This window comes from Rattus norvegicus, chromosome 4 (assembly GCF_021556685.1).
Source record: "Rattus norvegicus strain SHRSP/BbbUtx chromosome 4, alternate assembly SHRSP_T2T, whole genome shotgun sequence".
In the NCBI taxonomy this organism is placed as follows: Eukaryota; Metazoa; Chordata; class Mammalia; order Rodentia; family Muridae; genus Rattus; species Rattus norvegicus.
In genome coordinates this window covers 1,071,787-1,086,239 of record NC_141537.1, presented here as the reverse complement: position 1 = coordinate 1,086,239, position 14,453 = coordinate 1,071,787, and the positions used below count along the sequence as shown (strand labels likewise).

Genomic DNA, 14,453 nt, shown 5'->3' with positions numbered 1-14,453 from the left:
TTTGGTTTCTGACTGTGTTATCGCACAGAAGAACCTAACATAATATATAATGAATTCCAGCAGTAACAGCAGAAACAACCAGTGAGAAAGTGACCTTATAATATTAGTAACTGCAACAAAATGGCAGACTAGCTAGGTAACAGTTACCTAGTCATTAACTAATCTGACATAGGCCTTCTTCACACTGCATCTAGATAGGCCTTCCTATCTTCCTCTCCAGTGCTGAGACCAAAGTGAGATCAAAGTCATACATCACCATGGGTGCCTTCTTTTTCATTTTTTTCTTTCATCCTAGGAAGTGTGTGTGTGTGTGTGTGTGTGTGTGTGTGTGTGTGTGTGTAGAGAGAGAGAGAGAGAGAGGGAGAAGGAGAGGGAGAGGGGCAGAGGGAGGGAGAGAGAGAGAGTGCTCTAGAGAGAGAGAGCTCTTGAGAGAGAGAGAGAGAGAGAGAGAGAGAGAGAGAGAGAGAGAGAGAGGTTTAAAATCAGCACTCAAGACTTTTTTCTTCCTATCCCTGTCGCTGCCAGCACTGACACTGTACCGAGAATCGGGCAAAAGCCTACGGGATGAAAGAAACATGCACACATACACAGGTTATCGTGTCAAGCCAGGAGAGGAAGAGAGAGAGAGAGAGAGAGAGAGAGAGAGAGAGAGAGGAAGAGTTGAAGAGCGGAAGGAAGAGTGAGAGTGAGGAGAAGAGTGAGAGTCTCCTGTAGCTTTATTCACCACTTATATACCCAAGTCTACAGGTAGAAAATAACTGGGAACCACAGTGGGAAACCCTGGCTCCTGACTACCTGGCTTATGACTTCTGTAACAAAAGGACTAGGAGACCTGAATTAATTAGGGAGAAATCCGAGAAGACCAGCCTAAATCTCAAGGATAAAGGCTGAGGAAGCAAAAGGCAGAAGTAAATTGACCACCACCCAGGTGTGGTCTGGGTGTGTCAGTTCCACATGCATCAGCCAGGCTCAGCAGAGGTCATGCAGTGGAGACACTGGGTGTTTACTACTTGGTCTTTCCTTCCTGTCCCTTAAATACATGGGAGAGGCCTCTGTCCAACAATCCCACAACTTCTTAACTGTAGCCATGCAGTTACAAAGCGGCCAGGCCCAAATCCAATATGGCTCACTACATATCCCTATCCCTATCCCAATCCCCCAAAACCAGCAGTAAAGCCACCAGCACCAGAGACAGAGGAAGATGAAATCTCTAGTCTGAAAAACTAGAGGAGGGAGATAAACAGACCTCTCTCTCTCTCTCTCTCTCTCTCTCTCTCTCTCTCTCTCTCTCTCTCTCTCTCCCTCCCTCATAATTTGTTAAAGTGTTCCCTTTGTGCTGTGTGGATTCTACTTTATTAAGCAAGTTTCACATCGCACTAGCTCCAAAGAGGAGTCATCAGTCTCTTGGCATGCAGGCAGTTGTTGCCTGCTTTAAATATTTTTTGATCGTTTTGTTTGTTTGTTTGTATCAAAACCCAGGGCCTGCCTTTGATCAACAGATCCAAACCCAGTTCTCCAAGGGAAAAAATGGAGTCAAATCTGAAGTCACTGGCATTTAAGTCATCTGCCATTGACAGTCATAGGGGATGGGAATATCGCGCTTTCTCCAATGGAGATTCACCTGGGGATGCATCAACCACATATAAGGGCAGGCCTGGGGTAGAACGGGGTGGTGGATGGGGAGGAAGGATCTGGAAAGAGCTTTGTGTTGGGAAACTATGATCAGAATGTTGCACAGAAAACAATATTTGTACTTTAAAAAAAAAAAAAAAGATCCAGATATCTATCCAAAAAGGAAAGGGAAAAAAAAAAAAAAAAAAAAAAAACCCGACAGCAGAACTTTACTAACTGCAAATGTTCCATCTCCCTGTATCCAACCACTCCACTCCCAGAGAGGTAGATGACAGTTTGCACTTCTGTCCCAGTTGTGCTATCCAGGTTGATAAAAGGGGAACCACCTCTGTGGTTATGTTTTAAACACACGAAATAAAATAAAAGGAGTGGATAGACGTGCCTGGCATTTTAAGATGCTCAATTTCTTTGCAAGCTTCATTTTGTTTCATTCTTTTAAAGGTTTATTTATTTATTTTCATTTATATGAGAATACTAAAGCCCTTTTCATATACACATGGCAGTAGAGTACATGGGATATCCCTTTGCAGAGGGTTGTGAGCCACTATATGGTTTCTGTGGCATGGAACTCAGAACCTCTGGAAGAGCAGAGCAGAGAGTGCTCTTAACCTGGGAGCCATCTCTCCAGCCCTTCACATGCTTTATTTAACTAAACATTAAACATGAATCAGAAACGCCAAATCTTGTAAATATGGTCCAGATTCAGCCTTATTTAGAAATCCAAAGCTGGCAGGGTGAGGCTGGGATTTGAGAGTGAGCAAAGGGAGTCTTCCCCTTTCCCTGAGGGTGTGCTATCAATTCCATTACCATTTCCAAACAGCTGGGTGTGAGTCTAACTAAGGTTTTCTTCAGTCATTTGCCATGAGCCAGAGCACTGAAAGGACAGCAAGGGATCAGACATTCACTCTGAAGTCATCACTCACTGATTTCAGGCAGAAAACTTGCCCCACCTCCCCAAAAAGGCACTGCCTGGCTCAGCACTGAAGCAAGGAATGCTTGGGCAGAAGCAGTATTTCCCTGACAGACCTTCAGAGACATGCATATTCTCCAGCCCCACCCCACCCCCTCTTAGCTAGCTCCTGTCCACCCCTCCCCCTTCCCCCACCTACAGGGAGCAGGCCTCCTGTGTGTGTGTGTGTGTGTTGGGGGGTGGAGATGGAAATATCTTTGAGAGAGAGTTCGGGTCTCCCAAACAAATAAATAACTAGAAACTTCATTTATATCCTTTATATCATTGAGCATACAGTGGAAGAGGGAAAAGGAACAGGGAAACTAGGCCAACTGGTAGAGCTCCTTTCATTTTGTTTCAAAAAGGGAAAGTCAAAGAAACAACACTACCTGGTTTTCGTGAAAGGAACAGAATGGTAGAATTTGAAACATCGGCTCGCCACTTAATACTTTGGCTTTTAATAAAAGGGCCAACAGATCTACCTCCCATTTGGTAAAAAGAGAATAAAAACCCACAAAAACGTTCTGTCAGCCAACTTCCCTTTAAACCTCTGTTAAACAGGAAGACTGGTTTTTTTAAACATCATTTTAAATATTTAAATATGTATTTGTGTGTGTGTGTCTCTCTCTCTGTGTGTGTGTGTGTGTGTGTGTGTGTGTGTGTGTGTGTGTGTGTTTGTCTGTCTGTCTGTCAGTGTCTTCTGTATGGAGAGGATGTGCTGTAATACTTGGGGCAGGGTGGTCCAGGGCCCATGGGTGATTCCACAAGGCCTCCCCAGTCACCTTCCCTGCAGGGCCTTCCCAGAGGTCCCATAGCCGGTTTTAGCGCAACACCAAGGTGGAAGGGCGCCCAGCGGCGGCCAGTCACTGACGGGGGGGGGGGCGGGCGATCACCCACCAAACCTAACCCTGGTCCCACCCGGGGGCCCCCACCATACCCCGCGCCCGCCTTCGGAGTACCCGCCGACCCCCCTGTTGGGAGGAGCGGGGGGGGGGGACGGCGACAGCGGGATGCATGGAGGGGGAAGAAAGTCGCGCGGGTGGAGGGGTCGGGAGAAACAGGGAGCGGGAATGATCCACTGGGGTCACCGGCACAGGCGAACGCACGCCCCCAGGTTGAATCCTCTCGGCAGAGTGTGCTGACCCCACCCATTTACCTCTTAACTGGTTTCACGCCCACTTGAACTCTCTCTTCAAAGTTCTTTTCAACTTTTCCTTACTGTACTAGTTGCAGGTATTTAGCCTTAAATGGAGTTTACCACCTGCTTTGGGCTGCATTCCCAAGCAACCGGACTCTGGGAAGACCCGGGCCTGGCGCACCTGGGTCCGCTATGGGCCTCACAGTATCCAGGGGCTGCGCCTCGATCCAAAGGACTTGGGCCCCCCCACGAGCGGCGCCAGGGAGTGGGTCTTCCATATGCCACATTTCCCATGCCACGGCACACAGCAGGGATTCGGCGATGGGCTCTTCCCTGTTCACTCGCCTTTACTGAGGGAATCCTAGTTAGTTTCTTTTCCTCCACTGACTAATATGCTTAAATTCAGCGGGTCGCCACGTCTGATCTGAGGTGGCGGTCGAGAGGGGAAAGAGGAAAGGAGGGGGCGTGCCCTGCCGCGGGCGGATGGACAGAGAAGACAGCGAGAGGGTGCTGGGGTCCCAGGCCAGGGCCTGCGACCTCTCTAAGGTAAGCAGACTCTTCTATTCAGAGAATACAGAGGAGCTACAGAGTTTTTTTTTCTTGGAACCATATTAATATCTGCATTTCTTTGTCTTATTACCCAAACCTCAAAGCTGTACTTTAGCATTACGTGTCAGAAAGGTAAAAGTAACATTTGAGATGTTCTAGAACAAGACAGAAAAAAACACAAGGACACATTCGTTCCTTGTATTCAGTTTTGAGGTTCTTGCTGTGTCAGTTTGTCTTGTTTAGCAAAATGAAGAGGTAATGATACCAATAAATGATTTCTTTCCCTTCTTGTCATCCACCTTCTTTATAAAGTGAGTATTTGTAAGAGAAATGTCTCCCCAGTTCCCTATTAAATTGTAAAGCATATATGATCTAGTGAGAGAAGCCAACTACAGAGTCTAAGACAGTGGAGCATCCCTTAACTAATTCTTTGGTGGAAGAAGGTGGTAATGGCAGAAAAGGTCCCTTTGAAACTCAGTAAATGAAATATCAGGGAGTAATTCCACAGTCACCTTGGTGTAATTCAGACTCCAACTCTCATCTAGGTCTGCTTTGGCTCCCACAGTGTTTATCTTCATTCATTGGCTGCCACTGTGATGCTACGCTACCCCACTCTGATGTCCTGGACACTCTCCTTTCTCTGTGGCCTCTGCCACCATGCCTGTCCCTAGTCACTCTCCTAAAATTCCAGTCCAGGCTGTTTCTCTCTCCCATAATTCAGGCTCTTGGGGCATAGTTTTTTGGCTCTGTCCTGACTGCAGCATCAAACATAATGTGGTTTAGTGGGTACCCAACCCCGATGAATTAATATTCAGATGGGTTAGTGAGTGGAGGCCAAAGCCAAACCAGACAACCAACAGGAGCCAAATACATACTGGAAAACCAACATAGTGGGTGCCGAAGGATGGAAGGGGTTCCGCAGGGAATCACAGTCCTCGACCCCCAGGAAGCAGTGCTTGCTGGTTAGGATTTTCTTGGTGCAGGGAAATATGGACACAGCATCAAAGCACTTAGTAGGAGTGGGGACCCTTAAACACTGTGTAGAGGGCTTAGTGGAGCTGAGCCTGGGAAGGGAGATTGAGTCAGAGCAGGTGTCCTGGAATGGCTTGTTTGGTAGAGTTCAGATGACTGTCTATTGCAGGGGATGAGCTGTTGGGTCTGGCTGGCTTCCACCATTAATCATTGCCCGACCTTAAGCAAGCCCCTGGGTCTCTTTCTTCATCTGCAATGTAAAGAGATTGAAAAGGAAAGGGAGTTTGGCTGTGAAATCAGTAAGGATGCCTTTTGATCAGCTGCTTCCTGACTGAGGGTTGCCTGAAGTAGGCAATGGGTGGATGCATAGATGGATGGATGCATGTCTTGCTGGATGCACAGATGTTGGATTCATGGATGGATGGATGGATGGATGGATGCATGGCTGGCTGGCTGGATGCATGCTGGATGGATGCATGCATAGATGGATGGATGCATGGCTTGCTGGATGCATGCTGGATGGATGCATAGATGGATGGATGCATGGATGTTGGATGCATGGATGGATAGATGGATGCATAGATGGATGCACGGCTTGCTGGATGCATGGATGGATGGATGCATGGATGGATGGATGCATAGACGGATGGATGCATGGGTGGGTGCATGCATGGATGCTAATATGATATATGGATGTGAAGCCGTTCAGACACAAAATAAAAACTGAGGGTATAGGAATGAGCACGTCAATTTTGTTCCTTGTCCAGAACTCTCAAAAGAGTTTGGACTGGAGAAGCTTACAACCTTACCACTTTGAAATACCTGTTTTAATGTAATTTGTTGAGAATTTCATACATTACTACAGTATATGTCAGTATATCCACTTCACCCCCTGTATTTGTTCTAATAATCCCTTGAATACAGCGAAGCCTACTCATGAGTGAGGGGCCACCACTGCAGGATGGGCCACTCACTAGGGACCATACCCCTGAAGAAAACCCTCCCCTAGCAGTTCTCAGGTGACAGAATCTTCTCAGCTGCAGGCAGGGGCTTCAGTGCCCTACCACATCCGTGTGGGATTGTTGAGTGGTTTGCTCTTCTGCTGGACACCAAATGCACTGAGTTTGTGAGTTCAACAACCATATCATGAGAACATGTCATTGTTTTGATCCAACTCCTTCCGACCTTTGGCTCTTAAACTCTTTCCACCTCTTTTCTTTCCAATATTCCCTGAGCCTTGAGGGAACTTGATACGGCGGGAACTTCTGTGGCTGACCTCTCCACAGAGAGTTCATTCTCAATACTCGGACTAGTTATGAATGTGTATTAACTACCATCCACTGTATGAAGATGCTCCCCCAATGACCACTGAGAGCTGTGTTAATCTATGAGCTTGTAACTGGTATAGTTTGATACTATATATCCATTTAAGAAAATAGTAGTTATGGTTCACTCCCAGGGCTTATGAGCCTCTCTGCCATGGTTTCCTGACCAGATTTTCAATGCCAGGCAAAAGTTTCCTCTTGTAGTGCAGACCTTGAATCCACCCAGAAAATGATTGGTGATCCTCATTACATTCCTGCCATTAATGGCACACCCATGAGTACATCTGGATGGGCTTTTGTTATGTAGCCCTGAGTATTCACAGTGGAATGAGAATAGTCTGCAAAGCATCTTGTAGCATCATAAAGGGTAGCTAGCAGGGGTGGAAGCTTCCTGCTAAGTACTGTGCAGGCAGGTCTGTGTGATTTCTTCAAGTTCTTTGACCTACGTGTGTGGTGTCATCAGCTATATGATCTTACCATCACATTCTGATGGGTAGCCCTGAGCAATGAGAATTGACAACTCTGGTATCATCTCTGTGACATCCTCGAACAACAACTTGAGAGCAAGGTGTCCTACATCTAGCTCTGGACTTTTTGAGAACTTGTAGCCAATGGAAGGAGAATTACCCACCTTGTAACGTTCGTTGTAAGTTGGCAAGTAGCTTTTCATATGGCTTTTGTATTTTAATGTTCGTGGACGTTTTACCTACTTGTATGTCTGTGTGAGGCTGTCAGAAGTCCTGCAACTGAAATTACAAGCAGGGGTGAGTTACCGTGGGCCAGTAGGTGATGGGAATTGAACCCAGGACCTCTGGAAGAGCAGCCTGTGCCCTTAACTGTCCATCTCTCTGGCCCTTCATATGGCTTTTTCAAATATCCTTAGTGTTAGTTAGTTCTTCTTCATCCTTTTAATGACTGCTTCAGACTTAATGCAATCCCCATCAAAATTCCAAGAGAATTCTTCATAGAGGTAGACAGAACAACTTGCAAATTTTCCGCAATAACAAAAAAAACCAGGGTAGCTAAAACTATCCTCAACAATAAAAAGACTTCCGGGGGAAATCACTATTCCTGAACTCAAGCAGTATTACAGAGCAATAGTGATAAAAACTGTATGGTATTGGTATAGAGACAGACAGATAGACCAGTGGAATAGAATTGGAGACCCAGAAATGAACCCACACACCTATGGTCACTTGAGTTTTGACAAAGGAGCCAAGGAAAAAAGATAGCATTTTTAGAAAATGGTGCTGGTTCAAATGGAGGTAAGCATGTAGAAGAATGTAGATCTATCCATTCTTATCACCCCGTACAAAGCTTAAGTCCAAGTGGATCAAGGACCTCCACATCAAACCAGATACACTCAAACTTATAGAAGAAGTGGGGAAAAACCTTGAACACATAGCCACTGGAGAAAACTTCCTGAACAAAACACCAATAGCTTATGCTCTAAGATCAAGAATTGACAAATGGGATCTCATAAATCTGCAAAGCTTCTATAAGGCAAAGGACACAGTTGTAAGGACAAAATGGCAACCTACAGATTGGGAAAAGATCTTTACTAATCCTACAGCCAATAGAAGGCTTATATCCAAAAAATACAAAGAACTCATGAAATTAGACTGCAGGGAGACAAATAGACGTATTAAATAATAGGGCTCAGAGCTAAACAAAGAATCCACAGCTGAGGAATGCTGAATGACTGAGAAACAACTAAAGAAATGTTCAACATCTTTAGTCACAAGGGAAATGCAAATCAAAACAACCCTGACATTCCACCTCACACCAGTGACTGACTAAGATCAAAAACTCAGGTGACAGCAGATACTGGCGAGAATGTGGAGAAAGAGGAACACTCCTCCATTGTCGGTGGGATTGCAGACTGGTACAACCATTCTGGAAATCAGTCTGGAGGTTCCTCATAATATTAGACATTGAACTACCTGTGGACCCAGCTATACCTCTCTTGGGCAGATACCCATAAGATACCCTAACATATAACAAAGACACATGCTCCACTCTGTTTAAAGCAGCCTTATTTATAATAGCCAGAAGCTGGAAAGAACCTAGATGCCCTTCAACAGTGGAATGGATACAAAAAAAGTGGTACATCTACACAATGGAATACTACTCAGCTATCAAAAACAATGACTTTATGAAATTCATAAGCAAATGGATGGAACTGGAAAATATCATCCTGAGTGAGGTTAGCCAATCACAGAAAAACACACATGGTATGCACTCATTGATAAGTAGATATTAGCCCAAATGCTTGAATTACCCTAGATGCACAGAACACAAGAAACCCAAGAAGGATGACCAAAATACGAATGCATCATTCTTTCTTAAAAGGGGAATAAGAATACCCGTGGGAGGGAATAGGGAGGCAAAATTTAGAACAGAGGCAGAAGGAACACCCATTCAGAGCCTGCCCCACATGTGGCCCATACATATACAGCCACCAAACTAGATAAGATGGATGAAGCAAAGAAGTGCAGGCTGACAGGAACCGGATGTAGATCTCTGCTGAGAGACACACCCAGAATACCGCAAATACATAGGCAAATGCCAGCAGCAAACCACTGAACTGAGAATGGGATCCCCATTGAAGGAATCTTAGAAAAGACTTAAAAAGCTTGAAGGGGCTTGAGATCCCATATGAACAACAATCCCAACCAACCAGAGCTTCCAGGGAGTAAGCCAGTACCCAAAGAGTATACATGGACTGACCCTGTGCTCCAACTGCATAGGTAGCAATGAATAGTCTAGTAAGAGCACCAGTGGAAGGGGAAGCCCTTGGTCCTGCCAAGGCTAAATCCCCAGTGAATGTGATTGTTGGGGGGAGGGTCATAATGAGGGGAGGATGGTTAGGGGAACACCCATATAGAAGGTGAGGGGGAGGGGTTAGGGGGATTTTGTCCTGGAAACTGGGACAGGGAATAACAATTGAAATGTAAATAAGAAATACCCAAGTTAAGAAAGATGGAGAAAAAGAAGCAAACTAATCAAAACAGTGTAATAAAACATGAAATTGTATTTGTAAGTGTGTTGGTATTTTAAAGTTATGTTTGTGGCAGGGAGCTGTACCTGCTGTTTATTGGAATGTCTTTTCTTGGTTGTAGGATGAGCACCTGGCTGTCTTGTTCCAGAAGCTGGAGGAACCATTTGTTCTGTTAAGCAGGAGGATGGGACAATGCAATATTTAGAGGAATTGCTCTCTATATTAATGGTTAGAGATGTTGAGAGCTTTTTACTGGTTTTGTGCCCAATTTTATCATGAACTTTTGAAGATTAAGAAAAAATTGTTTTAATCTTCAACTACTTATAGCCGGACTTATTTGCTTTTCTGCTGCTATAATGAAATACCATGACCAAGCCAGTTTATGGAAGAGGTTATTTTGGTTGGGCTTCCATGAGACCATCATGGCAGGGCGCTGAGAGATCACATGTTAAACCCCAAATATGAAGCAGAGAGAGTGAACAGGAATTGGGGCTAGTCAATATATAATAGCCTCAGAGCTAGCCCCTACCAAGGTATAGCCTGTAAAGTCACCACCAGGGTTCAGACATTTGAGCCTATGGGAGATATTCTCATTCAAACCACCACATTTCCCTCCCAGGCTCCAAAGGCCATTGTTAAAATACTAAGTATATTTAATCCTACTTCAGAAGTCCCCATGGTCTCCCACAGTCTCGATAAAACCCTGTGAATTCGAAAAGTGAATTAATTTCAACATATAGTGGAAAAGATATATATTACTATTTCCTAAAAGGAGGAATGGGGGCATAGTCAGAAAACGCTGGACTAAGCAAGACTGATAAGGCAGCATGTAAACATCAAGTCCCCTAGGTCACACTTCCCACCTGTGGGTCATGACCCATTTACAGGGGCTCCCTAAGACCACCTGTAAACATATATTTAAATTATGATTCATGACAGTAGAAAAATTACAGTTATGAAGTAGCAACAAAGATAATTTTATGGTTGGGTTCACCACAACATAAGGAACTGTATTGAAGGGTCACAGCATTAGGAAGTTTGAGAACCAGGGCTCTAGCTTAATATCTGATATCAGAGGCTTAGGTGGCACCATCCCTCCATCTTTCTGCCTGTAAAATATATCTCTTCCAGGCTGGTTCTATCCCATGTAAGCAACTCTCCCTGGCAGAAATCACAGCTTTGGCGCTTCCAACACCTTGGACTCTGTACAAGTATCCCAGGCTTCACTTCATCTCTCAGGGTCTTCATACAGGGACTCAGGATTAGGGTTGGCCCTGAGGTCCTTTGGGGTGCATGCTTGTGATTTCCTAGAGAAAGATCTGTTTTTTCTTGCTTGAGAAAGGGTACATACATAGCAGAGAACATTTTTGGATTTGTCAAAGAAGGTCAGGAAAGGGCCATAATTGTCAGTCTAGAAAGGGTATCACCGAGTTACCCCTTTGTATTGGTTGCCTCTTCTACCAGCTCTATCTACTCTTCCTGGGTCTAGTCTCTGGAATGAATGAGTAGTTTGTCTTGTGGGTTGGTGAAGATATCTGGAAATTATAATTTTTATATAGTTTTAGCTATGAACTCCCTGTGTGAATGCTTATCTGCTGTGATGATTTGAATAGGAATGACCACCATAGGCTCATATGCTTGAATGCTTGTTGTATAAGGAGTGGCACTATCAGGAGGTGGGGCCTTGTTGGAGTATGTGTAGCCATGTTGGAGGAAGTGGGTCACTGGGAAAGTGGGCTGTGAGGTCTTTATATTCAAGCTATGACCAGTGTCGACACAGTCTCCTGCTCCTGCCTTCAGATGAAGATGTAGAACTCTTAGCTCCTTCTCCAGCACGATGCCTCCCTGAATGCTGCCGTGCTTCCCACCATGGCGATAATGGACTAAATTTCTGAGAGTGTAAGCCAGTCCAATGTCAGTTTTCCTTATCAAAGTTGACTCAGTAATGGTGTCTCTTCACAGCAATAAAACTGTAAGACACCTATTCACCTACAATATTTTGCCCAGTGATATTGTTCCATCTGTTTCTGGCCCCCAATTATTTATTTATTTAATTAATTTTATTTTCCTTTTTTTTTATACCATATAATTTCTTTCTGAGTTTTCATTTACCCAATCTAGATTTATTCCATTCTGATCATTTTAGCGCTTGTCTTTCTTTATTGAGTATTACTACCCAAATTTTTCTTAATTTTGAGTCTTCTTGATGGTCATATTTGTGTATGTTTGCCCCCAATTGACAGCAAATTGCTGTCAATATGTGTGTCAGTGTCATTTTTTTTTTAACCCGTGCAGTTGACAGATACATATTTGTCATTTAAGATCTCTTCATATATTGTAGAACTAGAGTTTTAAAAAGGTTACTCATTGTCAGAGTCAGGATGTGCAGGGCCAGACATGCCTGAGGGAGAGCCAGAGATAGGACTTGCCAAACCAGCTATCAGCCCCAAGGACATTGACCATCTGTAGCCACCCCCTCCCCTTCCTTCACCCCCCTGAGTGAGATGAGCCACCCTACCTGCCTGCTGAGCTGCTAGAGAGCATGGACTCCTTGCTGATGTAATTTCGCGCCGAAAGTAACTGTGCACCATTTGAATTGACCAATCATGTGTAACCTCGAGAATGCCCCTAACCTCCCCTATATAAACCCCTGAGTTTGGAGACTCGGGGTCGATTCCTCTGTCTCCTGTGTGAGATATGTGTCCACCCGGGATCCCGCTAAGACCCGGGATCTCGTTAATAAAGCTACCTCGTGCTTTTACATCAAGAATGGCTACTCGTGATTCCTGGGGGTACCCCACCCCGCGATCGGAGCGAGAGATGCAGCTCCCCGTTTTGGGGTACGCTCTTTCAATATCACTGTGCTTGATTGCCTGGTTGTCTTCATAGTGGTTTAGATGAATTCACCTTGTTTCTCTGGGAACATGGCTAATTAATTAATTGATTAATTAATTAATTAACATGAGTACACTGTAGCTGTCTTCAGACACATCAGGATAGGGCATCAGATCCCATTACAGATGGTTGTGAGCCACCATGTGGTTGTTGGGAACTGAACTCAGGACCTCTTATCCACTGAGCTATCTCTCCTGCCCAGGTCCATGCCTCTTAGGGTATGTGCAATATTAGCACTTTTTAGTCCTTACTATAGTTCCTTGTTATATAGACATATGGTAGAGCTACATTTTCATTACAGTATTAACTGTACTGTTGTTGTCTCTGTGATGACTGAATCTAACTATTTTATTTATTCATTGAGTTAAAGTTAAATACTAATCAATCAAGATATTTGCTTAAAGAGAGCAGATCATACTGTTTATAATTACAAGTTTTGCTGGTAAAGTGTTACGTCAGAGTGGATCCTGGTACAGCTTTTAGAGTTAGCCTATAGAAAATGCAAAAATTTTCTTCAACATACCTTGGCAAATTTAATTTCTTAGACTTTGGTCATATATATTCAAGCTAAGAATGTTAAAAACAAAATCAATGCTTTTTATATTCACTACTTAAGAAACTCCTCAATTCTCGATAGCACCTTATGTGGGAAAAAGTGAAGGAGGAAAAGATTGCTGTGGTACTATTTTATTTCTTATATTTGGTCTGAAGTTTCTTTTATCTTTGTTTCCTTCTGGTGTTTGATTTAGGACATTAAGGTCCTTTCAGATTCTTTCACTAGTAGGGAGGGGCTGACTGTACAAAGACCCTTGGCTTTTGTGTTTTGAGCCCTTTAGGTCTTTTGACTGTCCTGTATAGCCTTCAGCCTGTGTATTGATCTTACACAGCCTGCAGTGTAAGCAGTTGAGGGAGCTGGTCTTGCTACCTGTGTTTAGAAGTGGAGGGATGTTAGAAATCAAAGTATGCATGGGAAGGGTGACTTGGGAGAGAGATGCCTAGATCAGCCCATTCTTATCTGTGAGAAAGCTTTGGAAAGATACCTGCTGTGTTTTCAGTTGCTAATTTTCAGTTGTGAAGGCCTCATCTCAGGCAACCTTGACTTCCTGTCCTTCTTTTTTTTCTCTCAGACTCAGGGAACCCCAACTATGTTGTGGGATTGGCGCCACCTTGTGTCCCAGCTCAGGACTGGTGTGGTACCTCTGGTTGCCTAGGTTTGCTTGGGACTTGGGAAGGGAGCCTCTCAGCTAGCTCTCTGTATACCCTTTAGACTCATGCTTAATTTCCACCCTGAAGCAGCTTTAGAGTGAAGCCCTAGTTGTTAATAATGAGTGGATGGGGGTGGATTTCCGTATCGGGTTACTTCGGTTCTAAGCCAGACATGGGTTTGTCAATTTGTTACTAAAATTTCCAACCCTAACAGCCCATGTAAAAGACACACAATCCAAATATTTTAATTATAAGTTATATGCCTACATTGGCCATATCTAATACAATACTAACTTATTTCCCAATTCTAAGACTCCTTACTACTTCTGGTTTCTCCCAGCCACATGATTCTGGTGTATAGTGGCTTCCTTCTCTCCTCTTCCTTCATTCTTTTTCTCCTTCTACCTGCCACCCCCTCCAGAGCCTCCAGTCCCACCTTTCCTATCCAGTACCCAATCATAGGCTCTAACCATTTATTGACCTATTAAAGTGGAGAGAAGGTTCACATAGCATCACCTAAGTACATGATGCTCTGCTTGTGGGGTGGGGGCAACCCCTCTTGAGGAACCAATATGAATAATAATATACAAGCAGCATCAAGCCAAACCACTACAGTTTACTCGTAAGATCTCAGTTTTTAGTACAAAATCCAATAATGTTAGTTGTTTAAATGTGTGTCTTACCATATTTCTTACACAGCTATTTTCCAAATGTGGGTTTGTCTGGTGTTCTGTACCAGCATAGAGTATTCATAGTTAACAGTGTATTTTCTTGCCACCAATACAT

The 14,453-nt window shown here is 44.0% G+C and overlaps 1 pseudogene; it reads right to left on the bottom strand.

Annotated features, from left to right (window-relative positions):
* Positions 1-14,453, bottom strand: part of LOC148006206 (polyubiquitin-C-like) — a 1,402,189-nt pseudogene that overhangs the window by 392,705 nt on the left and 995,031 nt on the right.